Source organism: Lonchura striata, chromosome 4A (assembly GCF_050655825.1).
Source record: "Lonchura striata isolate lonStrDom1 chromosome 4A, ASM5065582v1, whole genome shotgun sequence".
NCBI classification, from domain to species: Eukaryota; Metazoa; Chordata; class Aves; order Passeriformes; family Estrildidae; genus Lonchura; species Lonchura striata.
In genome coordinates this window covers 10,559,334-10,575,743 of record NC_140742.1, presented here as the reverse complement: position 1 = coordinate 10,575,743, position 16,410 = coordinate 10,559,334, and the positions used below count along the sequence as shown (strand labels likewise).

General features: G+C 38.1%; 1 protein-coding gene across 8 annotated transcripts in view; it reads left to right on the top strand.

Moving 5' to 3' along the window:
* TENM1 (teneurin transmembrane protein 1) overlaps positions 1-16,410 on the top strand; it is a 793,032-nt gene that overhangs the window by 304,526 nt on the left and 472,096 nt on the right. For all 8 annotated transcript variants that reach the window (XM_085571039.1, XM_077786535.2, XM_085571036.1 and 5 more), the window contains one exon: positions 12,595-12,696. The gene's annotated coding sequence lies outside the window, so the exon portion shown is untranslated. The remainder of the gene's footprint in view (positions 1-12,594; positions 12,697-16,410) is intronic.

Here is a 16,410-nt window from a genome sequence, read left to right as displayed (position 1 = left end):
CTTGGCTTGTGGTTGTGCACATATGTTGTCCTAATTTGAGTTTTCATCATGGGCCAAGGTCAAGAGGTGCCTGAAGTAGAAAGTAATTTTTTTTAACTTAGGCTTATTTAGAAAAAAAATGCAAGTTTAGAATATAATTTTGTCTTACATTTAGAAGTGTGCTATATTTCATCAGATCTTGAATGATCAACCCAAGTGCATCTTTCTACTGATGTTTAAACAACAGCCTGAGCAATATTTCAGTCTGCAAGACCCTAAAGTTCAGGAATGAGCGCTCTCCTTTACAGCCCAAGACACCTGTACTAAGTAGGTGACCTTTAGCTCCTCCTTTGGAGGAGAAAGGATGGCTGGGCTCCCAGAGTATCTCACTGGTGTCAGGTTTAGTCTTCAGGACCACTAGCAGAAAATCTTGCTGGTCTGTCACAGCAGCTTCACCCAAGGCATGCTGAGCAGCACATTTGATCTCTGGCAGCAGTGAAGGCACATACCCATTTTAGCTGCTCTCTCCCACTCCTATTGTTATCTGGAAGCAAATGAGTTGTGTTTGATACCAGAAAATTTTTCTACTCTTCTGGCACAACTATGAGTTTCCTCATTTTACTTCTTTTCATCTCATCCTCTCTGAAGTTAGAAAGAAACTATTTTACAAAAAAACTTCTAGGACATAATACCAAATGCATTACAGATATAACATTTATGAATAAAATACTTATTTTGTAAAGCTTTTGCTTTGTGAACCTTGATGATATAAGAGCACATAACCTTTGGTGCCTTCTTTTCAACTATAGGAATTGGGTAGGATTGTGTGTTTGGGCTTGCATTGTCTTCTCAGAATGCCTTTGTGACTAAAAGTAATCTGTAGCATGAGAGTAAAGTTCTGTAAGGAAAAAAATGAAATAAAATCGACTTCAAACCGTTAGAAGTTCTCTTCTCAGCATGGTAGATGAATGTGAGCACTGACCCATGCAGCTGGTGCTTGAGAGTGTAACCTGCTGAGGTGAGAGTCTGTTCATGTTTTAAGGAAACACAATTTCTCATCATAGCTGTGTTGCTAAGGGATATCTCATGTTTCTCCTTTTATTCTCTGTCAGATTTCAAAGACCAAGAGGAAGAAATGTTGCATTGTGTCTCGGTATTGCTTATTCATGGTGGGGAGTTAGGAATTGATTGCAAAAGCAAGAAAACCTTTATATAGACTATTCAATATGTAGTTCAATTCTTCTCTTGAGACATTCCCTTCTTAGTAGTTAGTGGTATTTTCCAAATTTCAGCTCTTCTCTTTAAACCAGACTTGGTGATTTCATGTTAAAGGAAGGTGGCATATCACCATCTAAAGTAATGTTTGTACTTTGCACCTTGGTGCTCCTCATAATTGTCTTTTTTCCACCTTGGTAGCATGACTGATCCAATGGGAAAATAACCCTAAAAGGTAATGCTTCATTGCAGAAACCGACTAACTCATCTCTCCCGAACACATGGATTGGCAAGAAAGAGGAGAATTGTCCCCTTCAGTTTCAGCTCAGTGTTAAACTGGTTTAGAAGCAGCCTGGAGCTGTACCTGCAGAAATACTAAGAGTCTTAAACAGTACAGTGGATGTAAATAAAAAAAAATCTTTTATATACTTCATTAACCTTATAATGAATAACTTCATTAACCCGACAAAGTTTTAAAAAGTCAACTCCATTTGGATAAGCACATAAATAAAATATATGAGCCCCAGAAGTAAAAGGAGAGCAGTGGATCTCTCCTCCTCCACACTGAGGAATGCAAACCAAGATTGGCATGTGTGGGCCCTCTGGTCCTCCCTGAGGTTATATATAAGCTGGGGCATTACTGATGGACTAACATGAAGAAAACGTAGCATTAAAATCATGTGCTGTGTAAAAGGAGTTTAATTCTCCATCTGACATCTTAAAGATACAATATTAATAATTTAGCTGAGTTTTAGTAGCCTTTTCTGCTGTAGCCCACTAATGACAAGCTTGCTTTCTAATGTTTAACGCCTGCTGTGCAAGTGGTACTTTTAACAAAATACATTTGCTGCAGGCTCTCTGACATGGCTTCACACTGAGATAAACACAATTAGCATGAGCTATTTAAAATGCTTTTCTCTTGTGCTTGTTTATAATTGGTCTTTTAAAATCTCTTTTTGTTATTAATTTTAAGGAATGTGTAACAGATTTAATAGCACAGTGAGGGTGTGTTGTTCAAGTGTTTTACTCTTGAGATATTCCTGGGTCATCCTCTGTTTTAACAGCATATTCATATACAAAGACTCAAGAACTGACCAGATTGGTCCTTTTAACATGCTGCACCATGGAATGTATTGTAGCAGACCATGGAGGATAATCCAAAGGACTGCAGGCAGGCAAGCTTACACAGCATAAAAATTTCATTAGGAAGTATTTCCAGTGAATCCTCTTTTGTATAAAAAGTCTTATCTTTTCTATATGTCACATCAAAATGTCTTTTAGTAAAAATAGTCTTGCAAAGAATGTCTGCTGAGGCGGGCTGTACTGAATATTCATAACATCTGAGTGTGTGCTGAGACATTTTAGAATAAATATTTTTTTTGTTAAACTAGTTTGGAATATTATTGTTAATCTTCTTTGCATCCATTCAGGCAGCCTGTGTAAGGAAATTTTTGAATTAAAATAGAAAAGAAAGAAATGCTGTCCTCATGAGAGCCCACATGCTCCAGGTCTCATTAAAATCAGTGGAAATCTTCTATTGACTTTACCAAGAGCAGAACTTCTTGGCATGGTTTTTGGAGGGGTAAAGGGAAGAAAGGACATGCCTCAAAAAAAGACAAATGTCTGTCAGAGCCCTCAAGGCCAAGGCTGTCATAAGGTACATTTTGTGCTCTTATTTCCAGGCTACCACTCTGCTGACTGATTGAAACATCTCTACCCACTTTCCTGGCTTTTTGTAGGGGTTAGTCTGAAAGCCCAACCCTCATGGCATCATCAGAAAGGATGATGTTCCTTGCATGTTCCTCAGTCTGTGCACCTGGGCAGGTGACAATAATAATTGCTTTTTAATGGTTGAATTTGAAAGAGGCAGTGAGCTGATTTGATAATAGGCCAGTCTTCATCCTAATAAATTAGCATAAATTGAAGCTCTCTGATTTAGCAGTTGAAGTACAGTAAATATTCTAGAATTGCTTATCACAACCTTTCTGCCCAATGGATCCTGCAGCTGTTTGTGGGCAGTTCTGACAAAGATCTGTTCCTGGATATAAGTAAATTGCTCAGTCTGACAAATCACACACGTGCTGGCTGACTCTGTAGGGGCTGAGCACTGCACAAATGTCTGAGTACCAGGCCTGATTCTGCCACCGAGCCCCTCGAGGCAGAGGGGCTTCTTCCATTCTTGAGAACAAACCACTGTGGTCATTTGGCAGCTTGTGCAGCAGGGCAGGAGGGCTGACAGCACCTGGGAGGCTGCAGGCTGGAAAGCTTTTAGAAAAAGCCCTGAAAACTATTTGGACTCTTGTGATGGTTAAAACTTTAAAAAGTTTGCCTAGGGCACATCAGGGCAGAGATCACATCCACAGCCCTCACAGCTTTCTGGCAGCATCCCAAATTATGCTTCCCTAAAGAGGCTTTCAGAGCACTATGGATTTCCTCATAAATCAGACTGGGCCATACTTAATACCTCCAAGGCATAACAAATGATGGAATGATGGCTTAGCTTTGCTTTGAGTGTTATTTCTGTCCTTTGCTTTAACTGAAATTGTTGGCATTAGTTTTGGACTATCCCAGTAGGATCTGTGGCTGGGGAACTGGGGAGGAAACTGTGTATTCTGGGGAGTATGTGAGTGGCAGAAGCCACTGAGAATGGCTGGAATGCAAAAAAAGGCCCAAAGGAAAGGACGCCCCACCTTCCCTCAGTGCATGCACATGAAAAGAGGAAATCAATTTGGTTTGAAACAGTTTGTTTCATTTGTCACACAGCAGTTTTTCACCATCAGGACTCCATCCAGTGTCTTACTCTGGGACATGACTGCTGAATCCTCAGTGCTGTGAAAATACCTGCATCTGATTTCTGTGCTTTGAACTCTGAAATTATTTTGATGCATGCCTGCTTCTATCTCTGCTTTCATCTAGCTTTTTGAAAGTGACAAATACATGGTTGAAACATCTCAACTACTGAATAATGTCATTACTTGGCTGATTTTAATGACTTGATTTTGGAGGATCTATGATAAAATATAGCACCCAGGGATATTTATCCTACTAACTTTATATGTGTACTGCTTTTTATTTCTCTCTCTAATATGTTGCTGTGATGACATTAGTGGAACTGTATCCTTTGTCCAGACACTGTGTCTTGTTTGTCCGGACATTGAGATTTCAGGAAATATAAAAGTCCTTTTAAAAAGAATTTGTTGGTATAACAAAACAAAGCATTTGAAAAAAAAAAATAAGGCATGTTTTGAAGTGTTACATAACAATCAGAACTGGTTGCTTTAAGAGATCCAGTTTTGCTCTAGTCAGGCTACTGAAATCCTACTTTCATTTGAACTCACATATCTGGGATGTCTGTAACATTTAAATATTTATAGCTTTGAAGGTTCACCAGGTCTGTAATAAGCACAGGGGGAAATAAATACATTATGCAAAGGGTGATTAGTTTTATCACATAGTCTTCCATGGGGCAGCTGTTTATTTTCAGTGTTCATTTTCTTGGATCAGTCAGGTAGACAGCTGTTCTTTTAGGGCATTTTTGTTAATTTAAGTAACTTCTTTGAATTGCAAATCTACCACCAAATTCACTTCTAAAAATTCAGCCTCCAGCTCATAATTATATCATAAAAAAAAAAAATTCTTTAGATCACTAATTCAAAAATATCTACTTGTCAGAGATATTTCAAACAAATGCAAAGTATATACACTCTAAATCATCTGATACATCAATGTCTAAATGAAACCAAATCTAAAATGTCCAGATCTGATAGATTTCTGAAATAAAAAATATGATGTGCATTCCCACAATTCCACAGCAAGCTTGAAATACTGTTGTCTCATATACATGACTTCATAAATGCTTGTTAACATCAATAGGCTGTTGCAATAATAGAAATATAAGTGGTCAGCCTGTAATTAATCTTTTTATTTTTAAAGTTTCCTTGGATTTTTGCCCTAGCTAGTCCTCAAGAGGACTTGAGGAGAGGTATAGGATAGTGAAAGGAAAGGAGTACTGCAGAGTGGGCTGGCACTTAGCACACTGTACAGGGACAGGGCTTTTTGTGCCCTGCATGGAGGAGAACTTGCCAGTGTAGCCACCCATGGAACCCTCAGTCTTACAATAAACTTAGAGTCAGTGCCTGACTATTCAGATACTCATTTTGTATTCACACTCTCAGGCATGTGCTATAAATATTTGTGTCCTTTTCAATTCATGTGAAGACATACCTCTCAGCTACCATAGTTTTATGAGGGCCATACTGGAATGTTGCATTAAAATTATTTCTTTGTATTGCAAAATGCTCAGCTACAGAAAATGTAATATTATCGCTCCAGCAGATCAATCATACTTGGTGGTGTAGGCACTTATGCTGAAATTGCCATCAGAAATTTATTGACTGACATATTTTGACCATTCTGGACCAAACTGTAGTCTCCTTAAGCTGCAAGTGCAAAATAACTTTTATTTCACTGTGAACCAGAATTTGTTCTGTAATGAATTGATGACTGACCTACTTTGTTCTGAAATAGCCTCACCTGGAATGTCTTCTCCCAGCTCAGCCCATTCTGGAAGGCACAGTTTGGGTGGGGATAAGAGTTTGGGGTGGTGGGGTTCAGAAGGGCAGATCTTTCGGTGTAATTACACCCACAGCAGATGGAACATGAAGAACAGGAGCAGGAGAGAAGCCAGACATGGGCAGTGATAGAAAGTTTATATTCTGTGAGCTTCTGGTGACACCCCAAGTGCCCCTCAGCAGCACTTTGAATCCAAGCAGGGAATGGGGTTTAGTTTATTCATTTTACAGGGCATTTTTCTCATTCAGAGCTGTTACTGGTATACAAAGGAAGATTATCTCCACTGAAATTTTGGAAGTTGGCAAGAAGAGCAGTTAGGTCTAAATCAAACAAATAGAAGTTTTGACTGTAAAAATAGAGAAGGAATAAGCTATTAATATATTTGGCAAATGTAATTTCACCTCTTATGTAATTAATAAGCTTTGTGTATTTGTTTGTTAGGATTGGAAGCTTTTGACAAAGTACACAAACATTCACTTGAATATTTATCATTAGTGCATGTCTACCAATACCACTTCTTTTAATTTGGAAATACTTGACAGAGTATATCAGAACAAGTGAAGATGTTATTATGATGTAAGTACAAATGGTGTTACACTAAATCAGTAGATTGTTGTACCCAGTTAATTTTAAGATTGTGCCTACTATATCTAGGTAATTAATATGCTAATCAGCAAGTTTAAAGATAAAAGGGGTATTAAAAGAATGCAATAAAGAGCTTGTATTTTTCTCTTTTACTGTGCAAACACAGCTTCCTGCAATAACATAATGAGGGAATTTCAAAGAAAGAAAACTAACAACAAATGAATTAGAAGCTTAACTAAGTAATTACATGGTATTGCTGAGGCCTTTTGGGTAGGGATTGGCATAAATATGTGTTTAGAGTGTTATAGCAGCAAATAACAGAGTGGGAATACTAAGAAAATATTTTTTTGTTGGAAATTTATTTTTCTGAAGCAGCCTAATAAAAATTTGATTTAAATTGTTATTATTGAAATAAATTGGTTTCTGATAGTAATATTTGAAAATATTTCTAGCATGAAAGGATGTAAGCTCTTTGAGGGAAGAGAGCACAAATAGAAAGTGCTTCTCTTTTTTCCTTCAGCCAGTCTTTAATATATTGGTAGAAAAGAGATTGGTGTTCAAAAACCACAACCTATGTTTGTTCAGCACTCTGAATTTTGAATCTGTTCCAAGGGCCAGGTTTTGGTCTGGCCTGCAAGATTAGTATAAAATCTTAGGTGTGGCATTACAAGAGGAAAGGTCCTTAAGCACAATGAAAATGTGCCTTAAACTGAGTCTGAAGACACATGATGGCCTAAAACATGGTGTAGAATATTTCAGAACAAATTAAAGCAGGTCTTCCAGAGACAAGGTAAGAGAGAAAAAGTGTAAGAAATCAAGAATTTTTGGGTTGGAAAAATGCTTTCAGAGTTTTAACTGCTTTATTAGTGTTAAATGTCTTGTCTCTAAACACTTCTCAGCTTGAGAAAGCTCATGTTTGAAACCTCTTCTGTCAGGAAGCCACACAGATTTAAACTTGTCAAAATCATGACACTCTCCACACTAGAAAATGCAACTTGAACTATTCTGTACAGCCTCATCTGACATCCATACTTGATAAAGACAAAACCAGTCTATTAATCAGTTTAGTTTGTTACTGATGGGCTTATTATTAATAAAAAAATACTGTTATAATTAATTTCAAAAGATACAAACATACAAAAGGAAGCATGCAACAAATCTTATGTTTTCTTTTGTATTTTTATGAACAGTTCAACAATAACAAAAAAAAATTGAGCAGCTTCTAAATGAAAGTCAGGATTTGGCTTTAAAAAACAGTAAATACTACTCTGAGAATAAATAGTACCAATTGTAGAACTTATTATGTGAAGAGACTGCTTTTTAAATATTAGGGTAAAGCTTCTTGGACTTTTGATTCAAATTTAAGCCTTATCACATCATTAATATTGAAGAGAAGCAAGGGTAATCATGTATCTCAATATTGATAACTGAGCTGCATTTGCAAGAACAGTGAGCACTGAAATAATCTGAACATCACACCTCTCCTCCAAATGAAAGAGTGTCTCCTTCTGGCTCTCAGCAATTGAGAGCAGGGATGTGTCTCTAAAAGGTGGAATTTTTTCAAAGGTGTTGGAATGATTGAGAATCCTACTGGGACTCTGTGTCTAAGAGCTGTGCAATTCTATCCTCTGAATATTTAACTGTGCTGAAGTAAACATCTGAATTTAGTTAACTTCAAGTGGATTAGGACATCACACCACTGAACAGATTATAACACACAGTTTAAATGCAATTTTCTGATTTGACTGGTCTTTTAGTTTGTTAATTATAATAAGAAAATGTGTAAGCTTCAATATCTTTTTGGTCTTTTTGCTAAGGAATGGAGGTTTATGCCTCACATCTATCTGGTTTTTTTTTGCCTGGTAACTTTGAACCCATTTTGGAGCACATTTCATGAGGAGAGAGAGCTCAGAAAGGCAGTGAGTTCCCACAACGTGACAATCCTCAAAGCAGTTTAGTTATCAGGGGCTGGGTGGGCCCTGTGAGCAGCCCTAGAGCTGTTCCCAGTGAGGCTGTGGTGTGTGTGTGCTCTTCCCTAAACACCATTTATTGCACCAGGAGAGAAACAAGAGCAGCATCACACTTGGACAGGTTAGTCGTGGACTACTTGGGAACTAAAAATTAGGCTCTGAACCAGACTTCATCAGTTTTCTGTTCAAGATATTTCCTGTTTCAAATGCTGTGGTTTTGTGCTGGGCCAATCTCATTACTTTTTAAAAAGAAATTGTTGAAGATACATGAATAAATTGTGTGTGTGTGTATTTATACAGACACACACATATATATATTATAATGTGAGCTATAGCTGGCTTTATATCTCTGTAGACAGTTAACTGTAGAACAGTCAAAAGGGAAATAAAGGGAATTCACGGAGTGGAACAGACTCTGAAGCTTAGGAAAGAATATGGTTAATGAAATACATCCACTTAAAAGGCAGTGCTACATAAAATGTAAAAGAGTCCAGGTTATGAATCTCAATAGCTTTGAATAAGCTCAGACCATTGCTACAGAGCCAAGTTAGCATGGGCCAGATGTGGCACTGGATAGGAAACAGCCTGGGGGAGAAGATTTCTTCTCTAATAAAAAAATCATATTCCATGTGGGGATTTATATATATAAGTTTTCTTTATCATTCAATCTTATAAATTTAAAGCGTGTACATTTTTAAACTTTGGCCTAATATTACAAAAAATGAGAGCCTAGTTAAACGTTGTGGCATTTTTATGTCACCCACAGTGTCTTTCTGGTTTGGGGTTTGTAGCTAAATCACTGGGTTTTAAAATGCATCTTGTGTATGATTTCAGTTATACTTGTGAATGGCTGGCATGTCTTAAGTGAAAGATCTCTTGTCCCCAGTGGTGGCTAAAGTCAGAGCTGTCGTCTTTGAATTATTTTATTTCATGAGCTTTTAATCATACCCCAAGGACATGCCAAGCTCTTGCATGCTCTTTCTTTCAAGTATATTCTTTCACAAACACAGCCTGTGGAGGAGATGCTGTCATTTCTTCTCCTGTCCCACTCCAAGCATATATTCATCATGGCAGGGTAAACTTATAAGAAATCTAATATCATAGTAAATTACAATTTGGTGAGTGTGGCACACTTTCAAAGGTTCAAATTTTTGGTGGTTGTAAAGTAACAGCTAAATCAGTACAGAATGTGTTTTCAGTAAATCAATTAGTGCAGTCACTCTCTAAATAAATACTTGGTTTGTTAATTAGATAGAGTCAGTTGCCCTCAAAATTATCTTTGTGACATTTCTGTGAATGTAAATTAGTTTGAAGACATTGTGGGATTTGTTCACCACTTTATTGAATGTTCTATGCCTGAAGCATCAGTGAGTATATTTATAGTAAAGCTATTGAACAATTTTGTTGTTTTTTTTTTCAATTATTGTTCTCATGGATCCCAACTGGCATGTTCCTTTGTCTTGTACACAGCACAGCATCTGAATGTCCCAAGGGTTCCCATATTTTCAGAGGAGACCTAACAGCTGATCTGTCCTGCTTTTAGTGCTCAAGATAGGCTATTGTCCTGTTTCTGGCAGGTTTTGCTACAATTGCTGTTATTTTTGTACTTGTTATTTTATAGCTTCATAGGTAAATATATATTAGGTGGGGACTCAGTGTCTGAGTGCCATTTAGAACACCAGGCTCTAAAATTGCCTCCTGTGAAACTTCAGTAATATCTTTGAATGGCTATGTATTAAACGACTGGCTCAAATGTTTCTTTGTGCTAAAGGGAGCAGTGCTGCTTAGAGAGCTTGCAGTTTGCAAGACATTTTTGAAATGAACACCAGGAAGCACAGTAGTTGTATTTAAAATTATTTATTGATGGAGAAGTAAGTGAAAGAGTGATATTTGGACCAAGAATTGTTTTCAGGTAGAAATAGCCTGTTTTCCCCTCAAGCTCATTTCTGAATTTCAGGAGAAAAGACAGTCATAAACCTCTAAAACTATCTGGGGCTGAATTACCAGTGCTGAGCATTGTTTCTTTCTCTCTGTGGTACATCAGAAATCCGCAGGTATGTCCTTAGCTGAGTGGCAGGACTTCAGCTTTGTGGCTGACAAGGTAGCCTGCTTCTACTTTGGGTTCCAGCTCTCAGTTAAAATTCCCAGTGCTCCTGCCAGCCTTTCTTTAGGTGCCTTTGCACTCAACGAAGTGACTTCAGCTGTCTCCTCTGCGTTACCTTACCTTACTCCTCCTACCCTAGCTTGCACCTTACCTGAGGCAGGGCGGATGTCCCTGGGCTGCAGAAAAGCTCTTGCTAACACAGGAGCTGCTGGAAGCAGAGGGAGCAGCCCCTGAGCTCAGCCCAGCCTGGCTGGGGGGCACCAGCCCATCCCTGCCCATCCCTGCCCAGCCCAGCCCATCCCATCCCAGCCCATCCCTGCCCATCCCTGCCCAGCCCATCCCATCCCTGCCCAGCCCTGCCCAGCCCTGCCCATCCCAGCCCTGCCCATCCCAGCCCTGCCCATCCCAGCCCTGCCCATCCCAGCCCTGCCCATCCCAGCCCTGCCCAGCCCTGCCCATCCCAGCCCTGCCCATCCCAGCCCTGCCCAGCCCAGCCCTGCCCAGCCCTGCCCAGCCCTGGCTCAGCCTCTCTGTGTCTGTGCTGGGGTCCCCGGGCTCCTGGGGCAGTGCCAAGGGGCAGATGGGGGCTCTGCACAGAGATGGCATCTTGCCATCGCAGCTTTTGTTGGCACAGTGTCGATGCCACGCAGGGAATCTGCCTCTGCTTTCCCTCGCAGCAGCTTTGCAAGCAGACTGTCACACACTCATTGTTGTGCCTTTAGCTGATCAGTTCTGGAAAGGAAATGATGGGCAAGATAATCTAAGCATGGAACATTTCTATTATCATCACCTTGACCACAGATTACCTCTTCATTCCAAAAAATGCTTCTGATGCGATACTTGGAGCGGCATTTCAGTAAATTTGTTCTCCAGAAAATTAACTTTAATGAAAAATATTGCTGTCATACTCATAGACATGTTTAGTGTTTAAACCCCACATAGTATGTTGGAGCACTCAATCAACAAGCAAAAAATAAATTCAATATCCATACAAGCTCTCATCATGCAAGGAGCTTTTGCATGATGGTCTTACAGCAGTTTGAAATGACACTTTCTGTAAAGGCTTTAGATGTATTTGCCACATTAAATAGTAACTATGTATGTAATTGAGCACGCTTAATGATAACTTCTTGCCTACTACAGAATCTTTACTGAATTCTAGTGGCCTAGTGTAACTGAGGTCATGGTACATAAATATGACTGTAATCCCAAATTAAATTTATATATACTTGTTGTGCAATAACAGCAAAGTAGGAAAATGAAACAAGCTTCCTCCCCAGTGTAGCTTTGAGAGCTTGGAAAATTATAGCTCTGCTGGTCAGATGGGTTACATGGGAAGTTATTCCTGGTCCATTGAAATAATTGTATTAATCTCACGTACTGTGTAAGAGTCTGGTCTTGTCGTCTTTTGATATATAAAGCATAATTCTCTGACAAAATATTCTAGATGTTCTGTGGTGCACCTGAGATTTTTTGTACTGCATGTCTGAATAAAAATTACTAATGCAAAAATATCTTCTTTGCAGAAATAAGCAAGTTACTCATACTCTGGGTTGCTTTATTTTGTTGGTTATTTGGTTGTCGCTTGCCCAATACTACAACTTATAACCTCTGACTCTCTAAAATATTGCTTTTATGGTTTGCTTTTATGGAGGTTTTTATGTTTAGAGCCCTTTTAAATCTTGAAAGAAATGAAATTTCTTTCAGTATCTTTTGTCTTGAGGTGTGAATTGTTTAGCATTATGACTTGGTTGAATTTGAGTCATGTTGCTGTATAATGGTTTTACTCTGTCACGTGTTCATGGGGCAAAGAGCAGCATAAGGAAACAGCATTTTGAATTCTATACCATGGGAAGATTCTTAGGTTTTTCAGAAAAAAGTGCTTTTTGAACTTAAAGCTTAAATCAAGTACATTCTGACATTACCAATCATCAGTGCACTCCAGATGAGAACTAACCCCATCAGAACATGTTAGCAGCTGTGCACACCCCCTGAAATCTTCTGTTAATGATTATTTTTCTAACATGGTTTGATTAGCAGGTTGTATACCTATTGAAATCAAATACGAAGAATTGTAGTGGAAGCTACCAAAAACAGGATACATGCACTCACTCCTTCTGCTAGTAAAATTAAATTATTAATGCTTTAATTTCTTTTTTTTTTCCACAGGATTTGAGGTTCCAATTAAATCCGTGTTTGGGCCATTGCTTTGCCTGCCAGTACTTAATCTTTTTCGAAGGCCTCATCACTTATCTAATACAAAAGAACGAGGTAAGGAGAAAAAGTAATGAAATGCAGCATAGCACATCTGTCAAAGGAGCAGAAAGTAGCTTTAAAAAAAATCCAAGATCAATGGCATTAAAAAATTATTTGTTGAGCACTAAATGTGCTCATGTTAGGCACGTTAATTGTAAAGAATCTGTATGTACTGACGTACCAGTATATACCATCTGAATATGTACTGACACACCAGTATGTCCTTGCATACTCTGAGGGTTTTGTTGTTGGTGTTTAAGATATTTACTGTTGATGTAGCCACAGGACACAAATGACTGATAGGAGTAGTTGCTAAGTGTACTTCTCTGTACTGCTGAATCTTCTGTAAGATTCTTTGACATCCTAATACTGAACAGTTGAATATAATTAACATTTCTGAAGTTATTTAAAATTCATTTTTGGGTCAGTCTTGATTTATGTTCTTCAAATGTGCATAATGCAACACTGGGTACTGTATTAAAAGGCTTAAACTCTTTCAGCACTTAGAACTGTACTATCCGTTGTTGTTGATAATAGATCTGTCCAAAATACCTGGAACAGACTTTTGCTATGTCACTTAGGATTCCAACAACATACAGCAAGGCAGGCATAACCAGAGGTGACAGAGAAGAGTAGTAAAGTGATTTAGCCTTGACAGGCTAAGGATGTAAGGCAGATATGGTTTGAAAAATATAAACCTTTCCTGAGTTGCAAAAGTATAGCTTGCAGTGGCCACCCCTGCAGCCACTGCTGACATGCACAAGAGACAATATTGGGATTTCAGTTTTTTTTTTTCTTTTTTTTGCCCACTCATTTTTTCTGCATTCTCACATCCCTTCCCAGGGTCAAGTTCAAACTAATATTAGCTGGTGTAGAGCAGGCTCAGTGGCTCCTTAATATGCTTTCACCTCAGGGTCTTTATATGAAAACCAGCAGGTTAGAAAGTTTGTTGGCCTCTCACCTTTTCAACATAAAATATCATGTATTTGGTTTGGGAGCATTAACCACACATCTTCTCTAGGGTCTCTCTCAAGGATGCTATTTATAGTTTTGCTTTTCAAGCTGTGTAAAGGGTGTTATTAAGTAGCTGGGAAAAAATGTTTAATCATCAGACCATGGAAAGCCATAGGCCAGGCAGAAAATTGCTAGTGGCATTTGTCAGCAATAAGTAAAACTGGGTTCAGTTGGTGAGTTTTTAAAGCACAGTTTGTTGCTGAGGGGAGTTGTCCCTCCACATCCAGAGCTGATGATGGAAATGGCTCACTGAGAGAAGCATTCCTGAAGTATTTCCTAGAACTTCTATCAATTACTTTTACATGTGTAGATTTTACAATTACTTTTGCATGTGTCGATTGTTGGCTTTGCTATGTAAATCCTTTAGGTTTGCCAAATAACTTCCAGGTTTCTGATTCCAGTCTTGCTGTGTCTTACAGCACAGTTGTCTTCTCGGTTGCCCATCTACCACCTCATGTCTGCTAAAATTTCTCATGGTATTGGTCTCTGAGACTGAAAAAGATGATGAAACCACAAACATTTGTATAATTTAACAAAAATTACTCCCTACCATTGCTTGTGGAAGCAAGGTGGAATGCTTGTATAGAATCAGTTACCAACAGGGTCCATCTTAAAAAAATAATTAAGCTTTAATATAACTACTCTTAATAGAATTTTAATATAAAGCATACTTGATTTGTCTCTTGCTCTTCAATTTTCTTTCCATTCCTCGTAATTGCATTTCAAAGGTCTTCTTTCAGTAGATAAACATCTCAAATTTATTTTTTAAAATATTCTCTTATATCATCTTGTTTAAGAAAAATTGACTTTTTTACCCTCCAAACCTTCCTGCTTCTTCATGTGTTGGTGAGGCATGTTAACAACTTAAAACAGATAATCTTTGTGATTATTAGCTTCTTATAAACATAATTATCTTCTGATTAGTGCAGATGACATTAAAAAAATCTTACACTGAAACAGTGCCTAAAATGAGTTATGTGCTAACTACATGTGCGGTTTAATTGGAACCCCTACTGATACTGAACACAGTTGGTTTTGTTGTGGTTTGAAACAAAATCAAGACTTAAAAGATTACAATGTTGTATCTGGAATGTCTGAGTGTCTGTATCTCCCAGTAATTTTTAACTCATTCACTGACATAAATGTTTTTTTAGCCCAATGACTGATACTAACATGAAGATGGAATTTCGAAATAAAATTTTCCTAACATTCTAGTGAAAATGCATGGCTTTGCAGTCAAAAAAAGGATATTGAAAATGCCCTGGCTAAGGGAAGGCCACTTTGTGAGCTTCTCTGGAATATTCTACAACAGAAAGAGACCTAATTAATGTGCCAATTTTGGGAGAGGCATTTGAGTCAGAATCTGCACCTTTCCAACATGTGGGGGTCAACAGTGAAAATTTGCTAATGCATGGAATTTCCAGGGCTCTGCTCAGGAAATCAGACTGGATTCCTCCTTGTGTGCTCTAAATATTTCCCTCTTCCTCATGGTATGTTTATCCTGTCTGCCTGGAAGATGCTGATATTTGATGTGAAAACCTTTCCTGCAGCCAGAGGAACATTTACTTTCAGGTTATAATTTCTGTGTTTAAAACCAAACCCCATTATCACGCTTGTGGCTGGCTGGGATCATGTTTATGGTTTATTATATTTGCAGTTTCAACTGTAGACACAGAAAAATATCTGTTTTGCTTGTGGAGCAGCTTATTGTGCTTATTGAACAGTAACAAACCTTATGCTATGGATGAAAGAATGTGATTTATCTGTGTTCTTAAAGGTACTATGTGATTAGACATCACCCTCATAAACCGTGTCTTATGCTGTGATTTCATAAATTCCTGTTAGCTTGTACCATCAGGGAAGTTCTTAAGTCCATGAAATATCTGTCAACATGTGGCTTCTCACCACTGCAAAGTCTTGATAGGGTTACAGGCCTTCAAGATGAATTGTGGTTTCCTGGACAATTTGTGTAATGGATCTTTGGGGTATTCATACTTTCAAGACATATGTGGATTTATATGCCATAAAAGATAAAGAATGCTTTGCAGCTTCTATTCTAGATATAGCACCATTTGAAATGCTTGAGATTACATCCATATAGTGGGTGGTTTGCTCTGAGGCTCTTAAACATTCATTTCTGCTGTTCTCATATCAGAGATTCTCTATTAATATTGCCATAGTGAACCAGGAGAGTGACTGCTGGGAATCTCCAGGCAATCAATGAGAAATACTTGGAAACAACACTGTCCTTTTCACTTTTATTTAAGGTTGTGAGAGCAATTTACAAACATTAATAACACATTATAGTAACCTCCTGAATCTCTGTGAGCGTTTATTTCTAGAAAATTTAACCTAAGCTAAAAGTAAGTAACAGCTATGCTACCATAGTGGAAACAAACCATTCTCTTGCTGGCCTCCCTTTTTTGTGGACCCTCTTGGACATCCATGGAGTTTAGTTTAAAAAAAAATGGTCACAGTTTCTAATCTCTGGACTCTACTTTTTGAAGATAATCTGATTATTCCATCAGAACTCTCATCTATCTTGAGCTTCTTAATAGCTTGAGCTAAATTTTTAAATAATCTGAAGAATGAGAAGGAAACAAAAACATTGACAACACTTCCTAATAGCAGTATTCTCCTTGTTGGAGTATAGAAATTCTCTTAGAATGACTGTGTTCAATGTTCAATCAGTTTTACACTGTTGAAAGTTTAGAC